Consider the following 25176-nt stretch of genomic DNA (forward strand, 5'->3'; position numbering starts at 1 on the left):
CATGCGCATAAGTATGTATGTATGCCCATAAATTAATAAAAATTTAGCGTGTTAATGTCTCAGCAACACGCTTACAAACACAAGCTAACAAGCCACATATTCGCATATGGCATAATGTACACAAACACACACACACATCTTTTATGCTTGCATGTGTGCGCGCGAGGATGGCTTTGCACGCGCTTCTCAATCATCATTGCCAGCGCTGTCGTGTCGTCGCTGTGTTGCCGTTTGTCAAAGTAGGGCGTAGCTTTCTGAGTAAAATGTATGTAGTCATCAGTGTTAAGCGCATACCGGCGATAACACAACGCAACATTCGAACATACGTACCTACATATGTATATATGTGTATGTATGTTTATACAAACCAAAAAAATGTTAATTTCAGTTGCACCAAAAAATACCCTTCACAACTGACAAACTTTGCATAATAGAACTTGATTTTGTTCGTTAAGTTTGTATGGCAGCTATATACTATAGTAATCCGATCTGTGCAATTTCTTCAGAGAATGCATTGCTGCTTTGCACAGCAAGTTATGCCAAAAATTTCGCGAAGATATTTTATCAAATACAAAAGTGTTTGCATACAAGAATATAATTTTGATCGATCAGTTTTCATGGGAACTATATACTATATAGAATCCGATCTGCACCATATCTTCGGAGATTACATTATTACTTTGGGCAATGAGAAATGCCAAATTTTGTGAGGATATCTCATCAAATGCAAAAGTTTTCCATACAAGGACTCTATTTTGATCGATCAGTTCATATGGCAACTATATGCTATAATGGTCCATGATGTGTAAAAAATTTCAGATCGATATCTCTGAGACTTATAAATGATTTTGGCTAAATAGACTCGGCTCGTTATGCTGATTATTTATATACTATGTATGTACATATGTATGTATATATACATATATTTCTTTTATAGGGTTTCCAATTTTTCCTTTTGAATGACTTTGTATCTATTATATCATGTTTAGGGTATAAATATGACTACATTTATCTAATAGATAACTACATGCATAAATGTTGGCACGTTTCGATACAAATCAGTGAAATAAATTTCTGAATTGTTGAGCCGTAACAAACAATGCACTTAGTTTGTATGTATATAAATGGGTGAATGTGTCTATCTACCATGTGATATACAGCTATGTACATACTTACATATTTGTTTACTTTTGCCACTATCATGCTTCCAGAAGCATACAGAAAGCTTACTCAATAACTCATAGTTACAGGTTTTTTGGGTAAAGTTTAGAGGAGCTCGCGCGCCGGTATCCAAAAACTTCCTACAAAGTCCAGATAGTACAGGAAGTGTATCAAACAGTTATTTAAATTTATTATTTAATATACCGTTGCCATAAAATTTTGTAAGATTTTTTTTTCTTAGTAAAACCATCGAGCTGGCGCCGCGAATTTAATAATGATGCACACTAAAGCTCTTCAGAGATCTTCGATTCGAAATTAGGCTTCGAAAAACATCGAAAAATATTTTTGTATTTTCTACTTGCTACTCAGGAGGCAATAATATTCTTTCCGTTAACTTTTTGGGCAAAAAATAGCTTTTCCTAAAATTCTTGAGACATTGGAATGCGGCTTTCAGCTTGAAAACAAAAGCAAATAGCCCTGCAATGCTCGGAATAAAATCGTGGCATACTCCACAAAAAATATTCTTCCACTTTACCGATATGTCGCACACAATGGCAACCTTATAAATGTATTTTTCCTTTCAGAAAACTCTTCAGAAATCCATCAATCGTATGGATTTGGTTTTAAGCTCATAGGACGCAGCAATTGTCGAACTAAAAAATAGGTACTCACAAGATTTGGTTTGAGTAGAATTGAATACTTTTACATATACATATGTATATATGTACATGATCAAATAAATACCGATTATATTTATATATACATAATCAAAATAAACGCTTGAAAGCAGCACTCAGTAAGTCAAGTTCAGTTGAGTTGCCATCCAACACGAAATGTGAACTGTTGTGGAGATTTTTATTTAATCACCGAACTGATAGAGTATCTGTGAAACCGTTATCACAACTTATGACGTCTGCGTAATCGCAACTTGTATTCTCACTGCGATATTCACCTCGTCAGCATTGCTCAAAAATATTTGGAAAATATTTATAATGACAAAACAAGAAGACCACAGTAAAAGTTGTATAATTTGTGACTCATTAAAAACAAAAAAATTAAATTGATTTTTTTATTGCTAACGATTCACTATATCATATTACATATATAGTAGAGTGATTCAAAAAAAAATTTTTTTTGTTCGTTTGGTACTCGGAAAAATAGGTTCCTAGACACCTCTAAGAAAGCCTCTCCAAACATGAGTTTTTAATTGTAACGGGAAGGTCCTCCTACATACAGTTTTCTATTTTTTCTTATTATCAGAGAGAAAAATTTATATCACGCTTCCAACTACTTAAAAAAGTATATTGTTCCTTGGATTTTGTAGGAAATTGAATGCTCTACAAAAAAGGTCTATTATGATTTTTTCGTAAACCCAAACGTTTAAAAGATATTAACAGTTAAAGTTTGATTATTTTTGGGGAAATTTTTTTGTTTAACAAAGAATGAAGAAAATTGTAAAAGTATTTTTCTGATTTGAACAAAATTTGAGTTCTTGAATTAAAATTTTCTGCAAAAAAAGCAGAGCGAAAACAGCTGTTTCTTAAACTACTTCACCACCTGGTAAGGTGAGTATACGCGAATTATATTAAAATAGCCACCTGATAAGGTGAGTATATGAAAAAGAACCTTCACACAAACTATAATTTTCCAAATATATGCGCAATTGGCTTTTAGTTTAATGTGAATACACTTATCATTTAACGCAATATTTTTGTTGGTAATATGCCGTGAAATAAAAAGTGCTTACATATAATATATACATACATACATTTTTACATTTGAGTGCCACAAATGATAAGCTAGCTCGCCAAATTAGTTTATTCCAGTTTTTGTTAGTTTGATGGAATTTATTTGAATGAATTTTTGTTTTAATTACTGCGGTGGCTGGTGAAAGGCGTTGAATTGTCGGGTTTTTTATGTTTTTTTTTTAAATAATGAATGATAGGAAAATTACCAACGATTAAATGTGCGTAAAATATTATGAATTAATCTATGTGAACTTTATTTATACTTAGTGGCGTTAGACATTATGGTGCGCTATGGAAGTATACATATTATGTACCATACCTGTATGTACAGGCAATTTGATTAGATAAAATAAAACATGTGCTTTACGAATGATGAATTAGACCTAGATACATTTTTTTCATTTAAGGAGATATTTTAACAAATTTTTACGTGCACGTGATCTTCTACAGTTTATGGAAAAAAATTTGCATAATTGAGCAAATAAACGTCATAATACTTAAAAATTCGAATTTGTCTGCTTAAACTATCCAGCAGTCACTAAACGAATGCAAAAGATTATAACAAGTGTTTTAACCGGCTCTAACCTGGTTCAAAAGTAAATATTGAAACTAAAATTAGTTAAATATGTCCAAGTAAGATATTTGCCCACGGGCAAAAAAAAACTAATTTGTTTAATCACTTGTTTCAAATTTATACATATATATCTTTTTTTTTGTAGAGAGCGCTTTTAAGGAGTGGAAATTATGTGAAGGCCTTCTGCTTTAGTAGCGTTGTTTTGAAGATAAAAAGGGAAATAAGCATATTCTCAGAAAATACTAACTTAATTGAATCAATAAGGCAACATTTGAGCGGAGTATTTGTTGTGTGCATTGCAAAATCGTTTTCAAATGAAGAAATAAAACTCAACGTATACGCGATGTTATATTGTAAATACATACATATGTATGTATATGTAACATATAGGTTGAGTTAAATAATAATCAATCTTCTCTGTTTCAATGCACTCGCCTACATACCGAGACGCACACGCGCCGAGCACTTTTAGCGTCACGCTGAGCGCATTGCGCCATCGCCATTAACTGTGTGTGCCCCTGGTGCATATTATATGTCTGTATGTACATAAGTTGCGATATAATACATATGTACAAATATAATATTTTATGTTTGGCAAACGAAGAGTCAATCCATGAACAGAACCACCCATTGGCTAATGGCTATGAACGCAGAGATGACAATTGACTGTGTTTATCTGAATTGTATGAGAGTGTGAAAAATGGTGGAAATTAAATAAATTATGTTTAATGGCGTCGTTTGTGTATAAGTTAATTATTTTTAAGTTGGTGTATTTATGAGTTAGAGTTTTATTTTTTGCGTCAACAGTTAAAAAAAGTCCGCTAGTTGGTTCTTTCAGGTGGTTATTCCGACATAAATACAGTAGGCACTAGGAAATTGGAACTCTCTACACATACATGCATATTTATTAAGTCTAAAAATTAAGATTACAAAATATTTTAATTAATTAAACTTCAAAAACTTTAATTCGAATAATTAAATATATTTTATATAACATTTTTCATGAAGCAAAATAAAATGGTTAATTAGATTTGAAAAAGTAATATGAGTAATTTTCAAATAATATAGCTTTAAACAATTTTTAAATAATTAAAAATGAAATTAAATAAAATAATTTTTTGATAAGTGCAAAAATATTTTTTTAAATAAAAAAAATAAAAATAAATAATAAATATTTTTTTATTAAAATTAAAAAAAATAAATTAACTAAAATAAAAAAAATATTTTTTCAATTATTAAAAATGAACTAAAAAAAATTGTTTTATTATTTATATATATGCATATGTTTAAATTTTTTTTAATTAATTAAATTTTTTTAATTTTAAATTAAAATAATATTTTTAGTTTTTATTTTTACGTTTTAAATATATTTTTTTAACATTTTTTATGAATAAAAATAAAATTATTTTTTAATAAATGAAAAATATTTTTTAGTGAAAAAAATAAAAATAAAAAATAAATATTTTTTTTGAAATGAAAATTAAGGAAAAAATTATATTAATTAAAATGCAAAAAAATTTATACATATACATATGTACATATGTACATACATACATATGTATGTATGTATATATGTACATACATATGTATATTTCCATTATTAAAAAATAACTAAGAAAAAATATAAAAGAAAGAAAAAATAAATAAATATTTAACATATAAATAAAATTTACAACATAAATATTTTTATTTGATTAAAAAAATATTTTTTTGAAAATAAGGTTGATTAAAACTAAAAAAATTAAATTAATTAAAATGAAATTATATATATGTACATACATATGTATGTATATTTTTCAATGATTAAAAGATTAAAATTTTTTTAAATATTTTTGTTCTTAGTTATTTTTAATACTTGAAAATAATATTTTTTTAATTAATTACATTTTTTTTTAATTTTAATTAATTTTAATTTCAAAAAAATATTTTTTTTATTAAAAAAATTATTTATTTTTTAAATATTTTTTTCTTTTTTTCTCACTTTTATATTTTTTATACAAACAGCTTACGGAATCTAGGGTTAATTGAAAACTTAAACATAAACGCACATTCTTATTTCTTATAAGCGATTATTCAGCAATCATCAAGCAAAAATTTCAAAGAAATGTATTTACTTCAAAGACCAACTGAAGGTAAAAATGTTTTTAATGAAAAGTTATAAGTTTTTTCTCAAAATATTTCAAAGGTATTAAGGAAACAACAAATTAATTAAAAGAAATACATCACGGTACAACTAAAAGGTTAACATGAAAGTATTGTTCTTCTAAAGAGTGGAATTATATTGTTGCTGCTCAAAAGTTAAGGAAATAAAAGTAAAGAAAATATCACAGGCAAACCCAAGCCAAAATTAGACAAGTTTTAAAGGCTAATTAATTTGTTAATACTTTGTTGACTGTTTATTTGGAATGTGCAAATATTTATGTATAATAAACTCAACCTTATTTACTATTCATTTGCTTGCTAAGCACATTTCAAAAAGTAAATACACACATATAAATTCACTTAAATCAATAAAACAATACAATGTAAAGGCATATAAATATTTACACTAAATAAATATAAATATGAATAAGACACTTGAAAGTATGCATGCTAATTAAGTTAGCACTTGAGCAATTCTACAAATTCAACATTTCAGATAATTTTCAGAATTTCGCACTGGCAGTGGATTCCCGGAAATAAACTTAAGTTTTTAAGCGGAGTTAAAGCGATTTGAAAAATTAAAGGGAAATGGAAAAAAACTAAAAATAAAATTACAAGAAAACCGGAAATGCAAAATGTTACAAACGGATATTAAAATGCCGTTATTAATAAGCATGTGCAAAATAAACATCCGGTTCGAGATCAATTGAGTAATAATCACGCTAAAATTGCGGCTGTTACTGGACTACATTGTTATTTTTAGGTTATGTCAGAAGTGAAGTCAAGTTTTTTAAATTTTTGCTGACATTTTATACTACAAAGGGCTGTTTTATATATGTACATATGTATTATATATAAAAGATGTATATATATTTAATGCATAACTCCAACATTCAATGCCAGTAAGTTGTTGATAAGAACTTTTGTATACTGAACGTATGTATGTATGTGATTGATTACACATAAGTCCAAGGATTACTCTAACACAAAGAAATCGTTTGCGAACGCCTTTTGTGAAGCATGTTTTGCCCCTAATATACAGCCTAAAGCTGCCTGAAGAGTTCTTTTGTTCGTTCAGGTATCTTCAGGTCTACAGTAAGTACAGCATAATAAGACTAGTAAGAACCTAATTAAAACAACAAAAAAAATTAAAACTTGTTTTATGTGTTTATAAAACAATGAAAATAACTATTTGAATAACATAAACTTACAGTAAATTTTAGTTTCTTTCAATAAAAATTAAATATTCATACTAACCCCACTTTCAGTTATACTCAACCATAACTTCATTTTAAATCTTAACTTTCTGGTTACCGCAATCGTTGAACGATTATTTTTTATTTTACCACAATTTTTTCATTAAAAATAATTACAATATGTCCTAGAAAATCACATATACCATAACTGTAAATATTATTTCTCAATTTATCTGATTTTTAATGAACTTTCAAACCTTTTTCTAACACTTTTGTTACTTAGCCAAGACATAAACCTATTAAGGTATGATATAATATCTCTTAGGTGCCTTAAATATTATTTTTAGCACTTTTTCTGCTTTCTTTTATACACTAAATCAAAAAGTGAGTCATTGCATTAACAGTAAAAGTTAGAGCTAAATATGTGACAATTATGGCAATAAAAGGCAAGGTGGTTCCATTAAACGACAATTTGGGCGTACAATTGTGTATATAGAGCAAAAAGTTAAAAAGGGTGTGATTGCAATTTTTTATATATACATTGGAGTGGGTTAAATTTTTTTCTATAAAATCTCGCAAGCGAGAAATGTTCCACGGTTCATTTTAAACAAATTTTTCTAAGAAAGTAAGGATCTAAAACCAGTTTCGAGCCAGCGATTTCCGATTTTTGACGTCCGCTAAATTGACCCACTCTAATATACATATATAAATATATAGTAATATTTTCGTATGAACTCATCTTGTACTGTGCGCCTACTTCCCCCTTGACTACTCACTTCTTATACAGAGCCCTCAAACGTAGATATATATAATATATCTTTATATAAAAATATAAAATTACATATATAATGTCTATATACAATATAATTAACTGTAAATCCTAAGTTTGTGCCACTTTTTGACTATCCAACTTCTTTCCTCTAACGTACCATAATCTGTTCCAGTTTCTAAAAATATAAAATTACAACATATGTCTCAACAAAAATTAACTGTAAATCCCGCTTTGCCACTTTTCTTCCAACTTCTTTCCTCTAACTTACCTTACTGTTCCAGTTTCTTATGAAATTTCAAAATTACGGCACATGCCTCAAATAAAAAAAAAATTAACTGTAAATCCAGCTTTCAAATTTTACGCTCACTTCCGATTTTGCATGCGAAAGTTATGCAGCGCCAGATGGAACCCTAAACACAGACACACTTTACCTTTTACATTTGCCAACCGAAATTCCAGCACCAACCCACACACCGTGCCGCCGTTAAAATATTTTCTTTAACTTTTGCGTACTTACATTGCCTATAGGTATCATTAAACCTCCACACCCACCCACGCCTTAACTCGGATGAAATGCTTACCGATGCCACTGTAAAATGTCGCGCAGACACGCTTACGCTGCCGGGATGGCAGACAAGAAATACGCAAAACGAAACTAGAAAAAGAAAAAAATAACAAGAAGGATATACCCTAGAGGTCGACCGGTCAAAGGCGCGTGTGCCTCTCGGCATATTTGCGTGTGTAAAAATTTTACAATTCTCTTTATTAACATTCTGCGTAATATTGTTTCACGTGCCAGTGCTGTGCAAGGCATTCAGTTGAACAGTGGTTAAGTAGTGGTGAAATCAGACCACGAAATCAATGCTTGAAAGAAATTGCTTTGAAATGGAAATGCAGCGGTTAGATTTTGTGGCTAGAGAAAGCATATTTAGGTTACCAGCAGCAAGTCTATAAGTATACTAAATACTCATAGTTTATAAATCACCTTTTAGTGTGACAAATCGAACAAGCAACTGGCTCAAGTACAATGGGCTGACTGACTTAAACAATTAAAAAGAGAATAGCAATGTGTTATAGCACTTCATGGTGGTAAACACGGTACATACCCTTCTAAGCTTAATTCCACTGGTAAATTTCGGAATTACTTGCAAATGCAAATTATTTTAACGAGAGAGCAGAGCGTCCACTCTGCAGACACCGTAAATCAATCGACGTTGCTCTCTAAGTCGATTTGCGTGTCTTCCCAGTTGGACTAAACTGGATTACAGCGTGATGTCTTCGATAATTATGACTAATAAACTACATATTTTGCAGTCCATATTTAAGAGACAAGTTTTCACATGATTGTCCATGAAAGAGTTTAGTAAAGTCACCGAAACTTGTATTGGTAATGAACCAGCTGCGTGCCGCGGTGACAAAACAAGTCGGACTCGCCACTTCGAAGGCAAATACCACAAAAAGTTTTACAATTTTTAATAAATTTTGAGGTTATGCCAAATTAAAATCTGATACTTCTGATTCTACAAAACAGAATATATAATTAAAATTATTACTTATTTATAAATATTTTACAAATTTTATATATTATAACGTTGATAGCATTTATAATTGTCTCAAAGTTCAGAGACCGATTAGAAAGCGCGTGTAAGTAAGTAGCTGGCAATTTAGATTAAATAATTATTATTTTTTACTTTCCCACGCAGCCGTGCTATCGCAAAAATATTTATAAAAAGATAATCATTTATGATGACTCTAATGATTATTGCTTTTAGACTGCGTAAAAAGCTTTTAATTTAAAATATTTAGTATTAAAATAATATTTTTATTACATTTAAATTATTATTTTTTAATCATTAATGCCACCCTTTAGTCCTAAAATGTGACATAAAAATTAGAAACACAAACCGGTCGCGAATTATTGAATCTATTACTGGCGTGAACAACAATAAATACATTTTTTTATCTCAGATATGTCGAACGATGTGCTTGAAAGAGTGGTTTTGTGCATTTTTTTCATCATTACATTAATAAGAAGAAAACCTCAGACGAAAGTTATCAAGATATGATAAATATATGCTCTGGATATGCGTATGAAAATTGACCTACCGGTAGCCAGTGGAAAGGGTTCAGAGGCCCGCTACGCTGTGCATAACAAGAGCTTTAAGTACAACTCCAGCGGCGGCTGTTGAATTGGTACTAAACCTGCCACCTAGAGACCTCTTCGCTGAAAACTGCGCAGCAAAATCGGCGGGACTACTGCTGGCTGCAGGAAAATTTACATTTATAGAACCTTCGGGCATAGCTCGGTGGGTAATTGCGGTTGCGCAAACACCGGCTATATGATCACACTTTTCAACTAGGAAAGAAGGTTCAAAGTAAACATAATGCCTAGCATAATGGTACATTAGCTATGGAGTTGGTGCTGTCCAGAGTTAGGCATAAGGCAACCTTTTAAATTGTCAGACCACTGCAGTATATTTCAAGCTGAGGTCTTTGCTATTGTGAATGCCGCGGAGCTGGCCTCTAATGCACCTGCAGGCAATTCCAGAGTCAACACCTACGTAGAAAGCTTGTAAAAAAAATTTTAATTTCAAGAGATATCCTTTCCAAATTTGACATTTCAGAATAATTTTACAGACCAAGGAGAAACGATATAATAGAAACCATTTAAATTGAAACAAAATTTGGGTTTTGGTTATAAAAGGGTTATATGGTGATTATCACACACTCATATCGAAAAGAAATTAAGTTTTGGTTATAAAATGGTTATATATTGGTTATTATATCTGACAGCGATTTTGATTTTTTTTTTTTTTTGATGAAACACTGTTTTGAATTTCAAGTGACCACATATACATAAGAATTTATTAAGTACCGTTAAGCGCTGTTAACTTATTTTTAACGATATCTCAATTTCGTTTCCATTTTCAGTAGGGATATCAACTTTTTTGCTACCGAAAATAGCTGTGACACAATTTTCTATTTTTACCTCCGGTTAAGGACACTGTGTGACTGTGCTTAAGCAGGAGAAGAACGTGCAACTCGTTAGCAAATACGCACATACACATACATATATACATATTCAATACATAATAAATGTAGGTATCTGAAAGGGCAGATGCTAAGGAACACAATTTGCCGCGCCAATTGGTGTTTGTATTCAAAATCAATGCCAGCAGCCGACAGCAGGATATCCTTGTCTATACACCTATATATATATATATATACATATATATATTATATGATATGTATATCTGTTTTATATATATGCAGGTGGGTATGTGTACGCTTATTTTGCGCAATGAACAATGCGTATTCACACGTCTGTCCTATTCGACCTAAATTCGTCCTTGGCAGTGTAAAGTCGACTGTGGCTACTGCTTCCAACAATAAAGCTGGAGTATACCTATTATATGTATATAGGTATATGTGTATATAAATAGGGAAGAGAAGCGAAAATGAATGAGAAAATGAAATGTATAATCAGAAGAAAATGGCTGCTGCAATAACGATAGCGTGGCTGTATTTTTAGGTGTATGCGTGTTGCAGACAACGCAAACAGGCGATGACAAGAAACAACATTCAGCAATCAATGGAATTGTGTAGACAATGGTTTGCGAAAATACACGATTTGGCTGTAGTTATTGTTGTTGCTTGCATTCGTGTCGTGGCAAGTGCAACATTGCCCTTACTGCTACATGGATCTCACACGCAAACATGTACAAAATTATCTGTATAACAAGAAAAAAATTGAACTTCGGTTACAGCGAAGCTATAATACCCTTCATAAACACAAAAGATGCCTTACAAGAACTTCAAGGTAGTTTGTATGGCAGCTATAGTGTATAATGACTTTTTTTGAACAATATCTTTGGATATTGTAACATTGCCTTTGCCAATAATCCATGACAAAATCTTGTGAAGATACCTCGTCAAATTAAAAAGCTTTCTATGCAAGCACTTTATGCCGATCGTTCAGCTATAGGAGATAATAGTCCAAAATCGGCGGTTCCGATAAATAAATAATAAATAGGCGGTTTCCCTGCTTGGGGAGAAAAGGATATGTACAAAACTTCACATCGGTATCTCAAAAACTGAGAGACTAGTTCGCGTATATACAGACAAACGGACGGACAGACAGACGGATATGGCTAAATCGACTCAGCTAGTCACGCTGATCATTTAACAGGTCAATAGAAAAATCCCCGGCTTGCAATAGTAAAACAATTTTTTTTTTAATAGTAAAACATATTCGTTTTCTTAATCAACATAGTTCCCTTCAAGGGTGATACACTGATTATAGCGACCCTCTAACTTTTCGAAGCCAGTTTTGTGCTACGATTTGTGCTTTGCTTTAAAATAGGTCTCCGTTTCAGCGATCACCTCTTCATTCTACGAAAATGTCATCCTAGACAGCATTATTTCGAGATATGAGAACAGTAAATAGTCGCTGGGCGCCAGATTTGGAGAATTCATTGAAAATTCATCGAGTTTTGCCAACGTTTTCACTGACACGGTGCATGGTGTTGATGAAACAGTTCTTCCCTTTTCATGGTGCTCAAAAAAATTATTCCATGCGCATCCCAAAATACAGACACCATAACCATACCAGCCAACTGTTGCGTTTTTCCACGCTTTTTAGCGGGTTCATTGTGTGCTGGCCACTCGGATGACTGTCGATTGGACTTCGGAGTGAAATAATGGAGTCATGTTTCATCCATTGTCATGTGTCGATGCTATAACTTGGGTTTATTTTCTATGAACATCTCCAAACACTGCTTCGAATCATCAACTCGTCTTTGTTTTTGGTCCAAAATAAGCTCGCGCGGCACCCACTTTGCGCAGAGCTTTATTATACCCAAATATTAGTGAATGATGTGATTTAAACGTTCAGTTGGCAACTTTAGACTGTCTGCTATCTCGAACCACTTCACTTTACGATCAACCAAAATTATTTTGTGGACCTTTCTGATGTTTTCATCGATAACAACATCTTTTGGGCGTTCACTGCGTACACAGTCTTCGATGTTCACTTCACCATATCTAAACTTAGCATACCAATTTTTGATGGTTGATTTTGATCGGGCAGTGTCCGGAAACTCGTCTTCTATCAAGTTTTTGCTTCAACTTTATTTTTTCCCTTCAAAAAAGCAACATTTTATCATATTCCTCTTTATACATTTTTCCACAATAAAAAAAAAAGTTGCTTCACTCAAAATGTTATAATTCACAAACTAAAGATCCGACAGCTGTCAAATTTATACACAAGCCTTTTGTAGGCTTGGGCTAACTCATCATATGGATTTAATTTTAGTAGCGTGAACTTTGCGTCAGGCCGGGGACTTTTCAATGGAGCTTTGTACATACTATACATACATATGTATGTATATACTTTATGGGGTCTCTGACGTTCAATTTTGTCTGTTGCAAATATCGTCACGAACTTAACATAGCCTGCAAAGGCATAATATATACATGCATACATATGTATATATACATATGTATGTGAACTTATATACAGAAATATATGTATATATTGTACTTTGTATACGTTTTTCATTCGCCTTTGCTTGCGCTTCGCAACTTGAATGCATCGCTGAAAGCGAATTGACAAAAGCCTACGTCAAAACAGAAATGAAAACTACAACAACAGCAGCAAGAGAAGTGAGTACAATGTTTGCCACAAAGCTGCGCGTCGTCGCTGCCGCTTTGTTGTGCTTTGTTTGCTGCCGCACGCACACACACACGCGAATAAGAATTAACTGCACACTTTGGGGATTTACAAATGTATATTTTTTGCGTTTGTATTTGTAAAATGGCCCTGACGGCAGCGGCACGTGTCGTCCGTTTCCACCCCGCCAGCCGCCGTTTGTCTACCGCCAGACATTTATTACTTTTTCAACACTATTTATGGGATTCACAACTGTGTGTGTGTGTGTTGTTGCTGTTGCTTAAAGGTTAAAATACTTACAGCGTTATTTGAACGACGTTTGCTGCATGCAACGCTCTGCCGCAAAATTTATTTTCGCTTTTATTGCTGTATTTTTTGCACTTCCTGAATTTTTTTATTTTTATTTTCTTTCTTCAAAACTTTGTATGCTTTTCCTTTGTGTTGCTTCTGTTGTGTTTGGCCGTAGCACGCTGACACACCAAGCGATTTATTGCTGAATGACTATTTTTAAACACGGAATTACACCACAATTTTGGCTTACACTTTTCGGCCTCACGATCTGTTTGCAACAAAAGCAAATTCTTTCCGTTTTGCACTTTTTCGCCAAAACTTGTTTAACGCCACTGTATGTATGTATGTAGCAACGTGTGCGTCGACTGTGGTAAATTTTGCAAAATTTCGCAAAAGCAGACACACCAGACGCTAAGCGACTTTTTTTGAAACACTATTTTCGCTATAAACGCACCAAAGTTCCTCGATTTACATATACGCATGCATACATATGCAATTTACATATATATGTATGTATGTATTTTTGTTAAACTTCAATATAGCCCTTTGTTTGGCTCTGCTAAATTTTTATCCATGCACCTTTTCATAAATTAGTACAGCTGCTCGAATTAAACGCGCCCGCTGCCAAAATACCCGTTATTTGTTTTATTTCTATCTGTGTTTATGTTTGGTTGCACGCCCGTGCCCTCCGTTTACACTCTGCTTCTTGCTTGGCCTTTTGTTTATGGTCGCAAAAATTGCTAGGTTTTGTTGGTAGACTTTTCGTGTTCTTAGAATTTGCATCGGCGATACCGTTTTCATGCAATAGAAACCCGTCTAAAACGTTGTGTGATGTACGAACAAGCTAACGCGAGTGTGGTGTAGCCGCGAGCAGCGTACGCTTTTGTATTGGCCGTGTTGATGTCAATGGGCTGCAAAGTGGTGAAATCAGTGTTGCCCATTACACATTTTAGCCCCGAGTGCATGTGGGGCCGTTTTTTCAATGTTTGATTAGTAGTCATCTGTCAGTTAAGATCTGTTTAATTTAATTACGTCTACATTCTGAATGTCTGGTTAGCGGCCAGCTGTCAGTTAAGTTCTGGTTAACTTAATTAAGACACCTTCTTTTGGTAAAGAACCTTTTTTAACCAACACTTAACCAACAGATGGCTGTTGAATTGACATTGAAAAAACGGTCTTTAGAGTTTTTCACGCAAAAAATATGAGCTTTCGATTTGGAACCAGCGCCGTGGGTCTAGAAAGTTATGCTAACCCTGGTTTTATTGAACACCGAAAGCCAGAAAAAATAAAAAAAAATACAAAAAGTTTATCCTCGCCATAAAAGAGATCGACAAGCGCATTTATAAAAATTATAAAAATCTATTCAAGCGCTTTTTATCTGTCCGAAACACAGATTTTTTTTATAAAAAAAAAAAAATTAAAACGTCAGCTTCGGTTGCAGCGCAGTGATACTGGTAATACCCTACACAAATAAAAACTTTTCCATACAAGGACTTTAGTGAGATCGGTCAATTTGTATGACTGCTCGTCTTAGAGCATTTCCGATGGGATTCTAGGTTAAGTCTTTCTCGTTCTTACACTAGTCGCTTAAAACTTATAAATCTACCTACACTTTCGAGTTGCAGAGAAATACTTTGAGTTATGTTCTTAGTAAAAATCCTGAATGTAACATTTAGCAATTCTTTTCTCGCGTCGGAAGTTAAATTTGATATACCCGTTCTCTTTCCGAGGCAGTTTAGACACTTGCTGTTAAAATCTTGTAGATCTAACGTTCATTTTAACTAACCATTCCGTTGCGTATATCATGATTTTTATTCTAATTCCTGCACTTATCTGATTCACTTTTTGAAGTTAAAAAGACCATTTTGCTTTCTCTCTGTATTTTAAATCTTAGCTGTTGAAATTTTTGTCTCTGAAGCTGAGCAGTTTTAGTTCTAGACGCTTAAAAACTCTCTTGCCTTTCATGACTCGGCTGATTCCGTACGTTTGAGGGTATGCCGGTCGCGTTGGTTGAGCGGGAGAAGGGCAATCTTTTCGATACCATTTTTGTAGCGTGATTTGACCGAAATAAAACGGGAGTAAAATAAAATGTCCCTCAAAACAAATTTCTGCCTGACAAGCGCCACTCAAAACCAGCAACGGCAACACTGACGTGTTGTATATACGAAACTCACCACGGCAATTCGTGAACATGGAGAGACAAACACAAGTATTTCCGCTACAATTCTCGCACAAAGCATACAGTGCGCACACATACATACAAACAAAATATACATATTTATGTAGTATGAAAGACAAGACCCCCCAACCTACCGCGGGACCATAGTGTGGCACTCTCTTGGTGCACCGTTTCCGAAACAAACCACCCCGAGTGCGATGTATGGTGTTAATGTGCCGAGCGGAATGCAAGTATGTGCGTAGACATGTTAGCTTTTGTGTGTGTATGTATGTAGGGTTGTGTGTATATTGGTATAATACGCTTTTAATTTCATTCCGTTTTATGCTGGTGGCTTTGTGAGCCCACTTTTCGCAATGCTGACGCGCTCACACATACCTATAAACTTAAATAGGTAGATACTCCCCCAACACCAGCAAACACCGTCACACTCCCAAACACACACACATACAGTTAACGAATTTGGCAGAAGTGTAATGTCCGTTTTGCCGCACGTGTAAACCATTTCACCAACCGCACCTATACCTTGACCTTAAAGCGTCTTTACACATACATACATATACGCTTGTATGAATGAAGGTAGTATTTATGTGCGTGTGTGTGTGTACAAATTTTATTCTGAAACGCGAAATATTTATGCATGTTGGTGCACACGAGCGCCTCTAAAAAGCACAAAAACAAAAGCAAATATAGGTAAACACACACTCACAAGCGGGCTACAGTGTGTTTTGTGAATGAATTAAATTGTTGGGGAATATAACTTTTTATTGCCGTTATTTGTATGTGCGAGCAATTAATTTAATTTTAGTTAAAGCTTAACGTAATTATACGATTGTAAGGGGAAATTAAAAGTGAAATAAAAATAAAAACAGAAGCAATAATAAAAACAACAACAATTGTAAGAGCGCGCTATATTAACGCCAGTTATTTGCTCGCTTGATTTCATTATTATGTAACTTTGCGCGGAGTCGAAGTGATTTGGTGTGTTGAAGCAAGTATCTTTATTTAATATATGATTAATTCAATGTAATAAAACAACAAAAAATGTTAACGCGTTTCTCCGTATAGTGTAAAGTGTTATAAAAAGGTCTTTATATGAATTTTAATTGGCCAGTTTGTATGGCAGCTGTAACCTATACTGGTGCGATATCAGCGATTCCAAATAAGTAACTTTTTGTACTATAGCATATTGTCCGATCTAAAAAATGGCTGCGGAGATTGTCGTACTTCCTTGGACAATAGTCTATGCCACATTTTGTGAAAATTATTTGTCAAGTAAAATAGTTGTCCATACAAGCACTTGATTCCTATAGTACAGTTTATATGACAGCTATATGCTATAGTAGTCCGATCTTAAAAATTGGTTCGCAGATTGTAGCACTTCTTTGGATAATAGTCTACGCCAAATTTTGTGAAGCCACCTTGCTAAATAAAAAGGTTTTTCATATAAGGATTTGAGTTTGATTAGTCGGTTTGTATGACAGCTATATGCTATAGTTGTCTGATTTAAAAAAAATACTCGGAGATTATAGCACTTCTTTGGACAAAAGTCTATGCCAAATTTCGTGAAAATTATTTGTCAAGTAAAATAGTTGTCCATACAAGCACTTGATTCCTATAGTACAGTTTATATGACAGCTATATGCTATAGTAGTCCGATCTTAAAAATTGCTGCGGAGATTGTAGTACTTCCTTGGACAATAGTCTATGCCAAATTTTGTGAAGCTACCTTACCAAATAAAAATGTTTTTCATATAAGGAATTGAGTTTGATTAGTCGGTTTGTATGACAGCTATATGCTCTAGCGGTTCGATCTCAACAATTTCTTCAAAATTTGTTGCGATACCTTGGAAAGAAATCCGTTCCAATTTTTGTGCAGTTACCTTGTCAAATAAAAAAGTTTTCCGTACAAGGACTAGAGGTCGATCGTTCAGTTTGTATGACAGCTATATCCTATACTGGTAGGATATCAGAGATTCCAACATATTAGCAACTTGTTGTGAAGAAAAAGACGAATTCAAAATTTCAGAGCCATATCTCAAAAACTGAGGTATTATTTCGCGTATACAGAGAGAGAGACAGGCATGATTTAATCATTTCAGCTCGTATATACTTATAGGTTCTCCGACATCTCCGATCTCTTTGAAACATAAGCGTAACTTTTGATACTCATAGTTTCAAAGTTGTAGACTATGGCGCCCGCCTACGTAAGCCTAGAAATTCAACTAGAGATCACTTCAGCCTTTGACGAATAGTGACACTTTATACCGAAAGCTTAAGTGAGATCTAACGTACATATGTATCTTAAAACCTTGAGAGGGAACAGCTCTTGTATTAGGCGCGCTACACACACACAGAAAATATCCCAGAAAATCAAACAATGAGCTTCAAAAACCATGAATTCGCACAGGTGAATCATCTACCAAACATCTCTCCTTATATAATTTTTTTTAGAACAACTTTTAGGGGTTCCAGAGCAGAACGCTACTCGATTTTATATTTCTTTTGCAACAGTGAAATTATGCAATTGTTCGAACTCAGAGATCGTCATTGACGTTATCAAACCGAAGATCAAACCAACAAGGCTTGATTATAGCAAAAGCTATTAAGTGACACTTGATAGGATGACGAACCAAACTCAGCACTGCCAGCGCTTTATGAAAGCCTGTCTCAAAACTGGTCTCTCTACTCTAAATGAGCCAACGAAGTTAGAACCATACCTACGTGATGGCCGCAGATACGGAGTTATAACTTAAATACTGGAAATCTACTTACAGGATTGATATTGTTGCCGAAAGCGATGATCTTTCGAAAAAACACCTTCAATAGATATAAATTTGTGCCTCGAAAGTTTCATAAAATAGAATTCAACGATTGATTGTCTGCCACTGGTCAAAAAGTAACCAAACCCATTTGTTTTCCAGACTATTTTCAGCACAGTTGAAGAAATTTCGACACAATGCTTTTGAGTACCACTAAATGTGTCTAACAATTCTTGACTCTATTGTTTTATGATTAATATTTTTATATTTAAAAAAAAACCCAAAAGAGCCCACTGTTGTTCAATGAGACATTGCCGACAAAAGTCGAATAAACCTTTTTATTTAGCTTATTGGCCCATTTGTGGTCATACATATGTACACAAGCATACTTATAAAAAAATACACATACATGCGTATATATGTATGCAAGTTCGTGGACATACGGACCATGCAACGCATTAATTTCTTTGCAGCCAAACACAGCAACCCCACTTTAAATGCATTCCAAGTGAAGGCGAGTGAGGTGACCATGATGTTAAAGGCTAAATGACGAAGATCCAAAGCCGACGGATCTAAATATAGTGCGCAAAAGCCTGTGTGCGTATGTGTGAGGCAATGAAGCATGCAACTTGCAACAACAAATGGTGGCTCCAACACAATGCACAACGTGTGGTCGTCGTGGTAGTGCAAACTAACACATAACTAAATTAATTTTACGAAACGAACTTCTCTCGAATTTCAGCTTGGTAAATGATAACACGCATAACGGTGCCCGCAGATTGAAAGCTCAAAGCAAAGCCGATCGTAAATTCACGTGTTGAGTAAATGGGAAAATGCGCTCGGCTCGACTTTAATTGTCCACTCTGCCAGTCTCCTAACACATGCCAAGTATTAGACGGAGTTGAAGCCATTGAGCTGAAGAGTGGATTGAAGTAATTTTTATGCAACACAATAAGATTCATAAGCTTTGATATTTTAATGTACTTCCTATATAATAATTATTCCGGAATATTGCGACTCGCCTTGGAAAGATAACTCTGAGTTAGTCGTTTCTACAGTACCATTTTTCCCGCCTTATATATGTAATATAAAGCTCATATAAAAGCAGAGTGGTTTTAGGTTATATACTAACAAATGGTTATACAAAAATAAAGAAAATAGATCACCTCAAATATAGAACTTCGGGTACATGTCTAACTTAACTGTTCTCAAACTTGACGGAATTTTAAGTTCTTGATTAATACGATCAACTGTTTGATTCATTAATAAAACTTTCCTATTGAATTCAGCTTCCTTCTCCACCACTCTCAATACAGTTCCAAATTGGGTATCGCAGGAGGATCTGGGGTTGAACCTGAAGAAAATGGATCTGATGTAGTTCACAAAAAAGCACACAATTCCTCTATGGAGGTTTCTTTCTATAAATGGGGCACAACCCTCTCTCAAGGACCGCACCAAGTATCTTGGGGTAGTCTTGGACAGGAAACTGCTGTGGAAGCACAAATTGGAAAAAGAATGAGGAAAGCCAGCAATGCTTTATATGCGGGTAGGCAAATGCTCGGCAGAATCTGGAGGCTCTCTCCTTCTTTAGTGCACTGGTGGCACACAGCTATTGTAAAACCAATTCTGCTCTACGATGCAGTAGTATGGTGGTCAGGTGCATGAAAATCGACTTACCGGTAGCCAATGGAAAGGGTTCAGAAACTCGCGGCGCTGTGCATAACAGGAGCTTTAAGTACAACTCCAACGGCGGCTCTTGAATTGGTGCTAAACCTGCAATCTATAGACCTCTTCGCTGAACACTGCGCAGCAAAATCGGCGGGACGACTGCTGGAGGAGGATTTACATTTATAGAACCTTCAGGCATAGCTCGGCGGCTGAACAAACAGCGACTGCATGATCCCACTTTTCAACTAGTAAAGAAGGCTCAAAGTAAACATAGAAAAAGGTATGTTAGATACGCACAATACTCTAAACATCTACATATATGGATGGTCGAAAATGGACGATAGAGTTGGTGTGGGAGTATACTGTCCATACTTAGGCGTAAGGCAATCTTTTAAGTTGCCGGACCACTGCAGTATATTTCAAACTGAGGTCTTTCCTACTACGAAAGACGCTGAAATGCACCCGCTGGCAATTCCAGAGTCAACATCTAATCAAGGCAGTAACTTCGTATCGTATATCGGCCTGAATTGTCTTGGGAAGACATTATCTATACCACAGTCTCCACAGAAGCATGGCAAAGAAATCCAAAACCCGATGGAACGAGCTACCAGGGTGCAAAAATGCAAAAGTCATGTGCAAAACGGTAGATCGGAAGTACACAAATTCCTATTGGCACTCGATAGAAGAGAATGTTTGAACATGATGGGTGTACTAACTGGTCTCTGTCTGGTGGCAACACACGCCCGCAGGATGGGGCTGACAGAACGAGAAGTCTAGAGCAGGCACCAGGAAAACAATGGAGCATCTCTTGTGCACTTGTCTCGCATTGGCAAGACCACCTGTAAGCATCTGGGGTCCCACAGTATGATACACTGGAGGAGGCATCCTAACCTAACCTATACTTTCTCCTTAACTAATATTCGTGGTAATCAGCGAGTCTGTTTATTACTTTCCAAACAAGCTTATATCCTCGAAATACCATCCCTTGGCGGATAAAATCGGGGTTAATTCCGGTATCGTAGAACCGGCTGCTGTAGAAATTGTAGCTGAGGTTCTTCTACTTATCGTAATTATAGCATGGGTACGAGCTCGAATATGAGCCAAATTTGAGGAATTATGACCAACGATCGTCCTGCTTTTGACAAAACAGGCCTCAAAACATTTAGAAAGGAGCTCTAAATTTGCATACAGATATAATCAAGCATAATTAATAGGTGGATAGTTAAAATTTACGAACTGAGGTATATTGGGTGCTCTTAGAACAGACATTCGCTAAAGTCCAGTAGGAGTCAGGAGCCTATAAAATTCATTCCTCGTTTCTTCTTTTCGCTATTTGACGCCAATTCGAAATACCAAGTGCAACCAGGTCCTTCTGGTTCTGGGACCTGAACTCTCCAACGGAGTAGAGGTCTTCCTCATCCTCTGTTTCCACCGGCGGGTACTGAATTGAGAACATTCAAAGCTGAAGTGTTCTCTTCTTTCCGTACAACATAACCTAGCCAGCGCAACCGCTGTCTTTTGATTCGCTGAACTAAGTATTTCAATGTCAAGTATACCTCGAACAGCTCATCGTTCTATCGATTGTTATGCTCGCCGTTGTCAATGCGCTAAAGACCTGGAATCTTCTGCAAAGCTTTTCTCTCAAACACTCCTAAGACTGTCTCATCTGATCAACAATTTATTCATACGCACAAAAGTAATTAGCGTGACGAGCTGAGTCGATTTAGCCACATCCGTCTGTCTTCATAAACGCGAACTAGACGCTCATTATTTGAGATATTAATCTGAAATGTTGCATACGCCCTTTTATAACCAAGAAGCTGTTCTATCATAGTGGTAAGATATATAGCTTCCATACACACGGAACACAGCACTTGATTCCGATGTGCTTTTAAGGAAAACTTTGTCATTTGACCAGATATTTTCACGAAATTTGGCACGGATCATTGCCTATAGCAATGGTGTATGCTGTAAGCTCCAAAGAAAAGATCAGAGGGGATCACAATAGCATATGAATATAATATTTTCTGATGTCAGTTTGCCAGTATAGTGTACCACTTGTTCTAAATAGAGTTAACCACGGTAAAGTGCAGCTTTCTATGATGTGACGAAAACTAGTCTACAAAGAATTATTGATGACATTGTTGTCACCCACAGAGATTATTATAATTATCCGGCTGAGATTACCCGATTCTATAAATATTTGAATTTCTAACAACGAAAACAATAATTTAGTGGTTCATTAAGTAAAAAAAAAATTCGCCCACACTGAACACTGTAGGCATTTGCGAAGCGAATTGTGTGGAAAATTTTTAAATAGAAATAATACGGACTTAAGTAAAAGCAGAAAATTGACCACTGACGCGAGACAACATTTAACACATTCACCAATTTACCGCTGTGATCGCTCTAAGTTGCTAAGAGGACAAAGAGAGGGAATCGCAATACGTGCCAGACGCCATTGCCATACGCGCTATGCATGCTGCGAACCACAAAAAAAAATTGCAAAAAAAAAGTAAAGAAACCAAAAACACGAGCAAGCGAAATAATGGCCGGCAAAAAAACCAGTCAGGAAAGGCATCTCATGTGCAAACCGAATTATGCATGGCGAAAAAAAAATCAGAATTTGCAGACTGTTTGCGCCTTTTTTTTAAATTATTTTCCAAACTTTTTTCTAGCTATGCTATCTTAAGTGTACGACTTAGACGATTTCGCTGTCTCTGCATCAGCGCTAGGTGTGTGTGTGCTGGTCTTGTTTGAGTGGCGTCCAGACCAAAGTAAACAAACATACAGACAGATCACTTTATTTTAAATGTTTTATTGCTATTGTTGTTGTTGTGCTACTATGTGCTGATTTTGTTTGAGTTTTTTGTATCTACAAATATACACACATCCATGCACACTTTAGCTTTCCGCTTGGCACTACTTTAATATACAGGTACCTACATAAAGGGTGATCCATTTCGAGGTTATGCACTTTTTTAACGAAAAAAACACAGAAACTTCAAATTGAATGGGTAATGTTTATTATCATTCGAAAGAGCATTCTTTGGCATTTACTTTTTGAAGATTATCTCTTTGAAATGTTGGCTGCGGCCAAGTCTCAGATGGTCGATTTTCGATGACTCGCTCGAGCATTTTGACTGATAACTGGCGAACTAACGCGAGTTGTTTTGCTCCAAGGGCTGAATCGAACATATCCCCACAGGCAAAAGTCGAACGGCGAGATATCAAACGATCTTGGATCTTATTGGCCAATCAACCGGCCCAAAACGTGAAGTTATCTGCTCAGCGGAAGTGTTCTCTCAATAAATCCATTGATTGATGCGATATATGGGAAGCGGCGCCGTCTTCTTGAAATCAAATGTCGCCGAGATCACGAACTTCAATTTCGGGCATCAAATAGTCGATTATCATTTATGAAGAAATATAGACCGATGAGTCCACCGGCTCACAAATCATATCAAACCTTTGTTTTTACTGAATGAAATTACAGCTCCTGAATCGCTTCAGGTTGCTCTTCGTCCCGAATACTGCAATTTTGATTGTATTGAGACAGAAATGGAAGGCCCGCGCTGCATAAAATTTGGCTCAAAAACGTCGGATCTTCTTCGAACTTTTCAAGAGCCTATAGAGCGAAGCGATGTCGCTTGGGAAGGTCGAACGGCTTCAGTTCTGACACAAGCTGCATTTTGTACGCTTTCAATTTATGATCTCAACGTAAAATACGCTAAGTAATTACATACATCATTCCAAGTGAACATGACAGCGTGATCTGTCAAGAAAAGGCTATTGAAGAAGTAACTCTACTTGGATCACCCGTTACATATTATACATATATTTCTATATGCGTATAAGTATATCTATACGTAATATACTATATGTATATGTATGCATGTCGCAATTGGCAGCACGTGTAGCGATCACAAAGCAAGCGACAACAATCGCATCTACCTAATAACCAAACAAAAACAAAATTGCTTCAAACACCATTAAGTATTCCAAATCTAAAAAATAAAAACATTAAATACGAATAAGACGAACAAAGAAAAGCTCTAAAGACGTTGTTGTTTCTTGTCTACAAAGCTCCAACCTCAACTACAGACTTATCAACAAAGTGGTGCACATGGCATAGAGACATGCCAGCAGACGTTGATCTTGAATACAAACATATGTACATCCGAAGAGCGTGTGAAAAATGGTTGAGGTAAAATAAGTGTAATACGAAATATTTTGTCTTCTTAGATAGAAAGAAAAACCGACTCTTGCAGAAAAACTAACGCAACCCAGTAGGAAATAAATAGGCTGAAGATAACAAATATTAATGTGAGCACAATCTCCGAGGAAACAAGAAACACGAAAGATGAATATAACCAAAAATGTAACAACCTCAGTTCCGGCAAAAGTCAGTGTTTGAAAGGAATTTCCTAAAACTTACCGATTCAAACGATGTTAGATCTCCGAAAAAACCGCTCTTGGCCGGATGAAATCTGGGTCAATTCCAGTAACATAGAACCGGCTGTCTTTTGAATTACCAAGGAGTATAATGAACTGATCTTTAAGCAGTTTCGTAGAATCACCTGCGTGAAGCCGAACCGCCTCCTAGCAGCATCAAGAGGTCCTTCCACAACTACGTCGACGACACCTCAACCATTTTTCGGACGCAACTAACTTCAGACATGCACTGACCGCCATTCACAGTGGAGCCATAAACACATTCACCAACTCCCTCTCAGTGAATGCCGTAATTGGAGTCAAACCACCACCCATTACAGATAACGAGCTCGAGTTGTCGCGAGAATCGAGAGTGACTTTTCCGCAGCAACCTTCTGGATACTGTTTCATGTTAAACTCTACTTATCCAGAATCGATCCCGACATATCAAAGTTTTTTTACGCATGCAACGAGTACCCGCATGACTCTAACCACCTGTTTCCATGTCCAGCCAACCCTACACATCTGACACCCCTCTCCCTATGGTCCGACCGCGTCGAAACAGCACGTTTGCTGGGCCT

General features: G+C 35.1%; 1 protein-coding gene across 1 annotated transcript in view; it reads right to left on the reverse strand.

The window, feature by feature from the left end:
- LOC126751743 (uncharacterized) overlaps nucleotides 1–14423 on the reverse strand; it is a 52437-nt gene extending 38014 nt beyond the window's left edge. The window contains exon 1 of the mRNA XM_050462251.1: nucleotides 13565–14423. The gene's annotated coding sequence lies outside the window, so the exon portion shown is untranslated. The remainder of the gene's footprint in view (nucleotides 1–13564) is intronic.
- Between the last annotated feature and the right edge of the window lie 10753 nt (nucleotides 14424–25176).

This window comes from Bactrocera neohumeralis, chromosome 2 (assembly GCF_024586455.1).
Source record: "Bactrocera neohumeralis isolate Rockhampton chromosome 2, APGP_CSIRO_Bneo_wtdbg2-racon-allhic-juicebox.fasta_v2, whole genome shotgun sequence".
NCBI classification, from domain to species: Eukaryota; Metazoa; Arthropoda; class Insecta; order Diptera; family Tephritidae; genus Bactrocera; species Bactrocera neohumeralis.